Source organism: Octopus bimaculoides, chromosome 15 (assembly GCF_001194135.2).
Source record: "Octopus bimaculoides isolate UCB-OBI-ISO-001 chromosome 15, ASM119413v2, whole genome shotgun sequence".
NCBI classification, from domain to species: domain Eukaryota; kingdom Metazoa; phylum Mollusca; class Cephalopoda; order Octopoda; family Octopodidae; genus Octopus; species Octopus bimaculoides.
The window spans coordinates 26,821,323-26,822,963 of NC_068995.1; positions in this window are offsets into that span (position 1 = coordinate 26,821,323).

The following is a 1,641-nucleotide window of genomic DNA, read 5'->3' on the forward strand; positions in this document are numbered from 1 at the left end:
ACGGGCATTTTTTGCCATAAATATTATTATGGGTATTAGACTGTTACCCAGAATAACAAATTACTGGAGCAATCAGGAACCTTTTGGCGATGAATATATTTCCAGTATTATGAACGAGTATGATTCGTGAAGCTGAACCAATATTTACATGTGAGAGACACTAGCAGTACCCCAGTACGTGGAGAACTTTCAGACAAAAATTATGCAATAGAATTGATTAAGAACCCTTTCTTTAATTATGTTCCAAATATCACATTAATATGTTGATAAATAAAAAAGTTACAGGTGTTTAATGAGACTAGTCTAAATTCATGAGTATTTTAGAATTTAATTGAAACTCATGAGGGGTGTATTTTGGTCAGCAATAGTAACGAAAGGGTTAAGGAAAACTGTCTACTTCTATACACTATGTTAGCCAGTATTTACAGAAATGCTGACTGAGGATACAACTTGGATTTCCAAATCCCCTTTAATCTAATATATAATCTCTATATATAAATCTAATATAAAATGTTTCTCATTTAGGTGCAAGGTCAGCAATATTGAAGGGAGAAAATGAAATGGGATTTGAACTCAGAATGTAAAGAGCCATTTTAATAATTATTCTTTCTATTATAGGCACAAGACCTGAAATTTTTTAGGGGAGGGATCTAATCAATTATTTTAATCCCAGTTCTCAACTGGTACCTATTTCATCAACCCCGAATGGATGAAAGGAAAAGTCGACCTCAGCAGAATTTGAACTCAAAATCTAAAGTCAGATGAAATACTGCTAAGTATTTTATCTGGCATGCTAATGATTCTGCCAGCTCATCACCTTAGCCATAATAATAATAATGATTTTAAATTTTTGTCACAAGGGCAGCTTGAGGTTAGGGGGATTAAGTCGATTTCATCGACTCCAGTGCATAACTGGTACTTATTTAATTGACCCTGAAAGGATGAAAGGCAAAGTCGACCTCAGCAGAATTTGAACTCAGAACAGCAACGGGTGAAATACAGCTAAGCATTTCTCCCAGTGCGCTAATGATTCTGCCAGCTCGCTACCTTAGCCATAATGATAATAACAATAATTCTTTCTACTATAGGCACAAGGTCTGAAATTTGGAGGAGGGGACTAGTGGATTACATTGACCTCAGTGTTTCACTGGTACTTATTTTATCGACCCCAAAAGGAGGAAAGACAAAGTCAACCTTGGCAGAATTTGAACTCAGAATGTAGTGATGGGCAAAATACCACTAAGCATTTTGTCCAGCATGCTAATGATTCTGCTAGCTCACCACTTTCATAATAATGATGATAATAATAATAATAATAATAATAATAATAATAATAATAATAAAATATCGTTAACTGGTCAATTACTGAAATATGTAATGTTGACAGAAAAATACAAAAACTGTTGACAATGCATAGAATGCAATTTGGCCTTGATAAATGTGCAAAAGCTACCTTTATCAAAGGAAAAATGACAAATACATCTAATGTGAACCTTGACCAGCAAAATGTCATAAAAGAGTTAGAACCAGCGGAGAGCTACAAATACCTAGGGGTAATTGAAGGGGACAATATCAAGCACTCAGTGATGAGGGAAAAGATCAGAAGAGAATGTTATCGCAGGGTGAGAGCAATACTGAAGA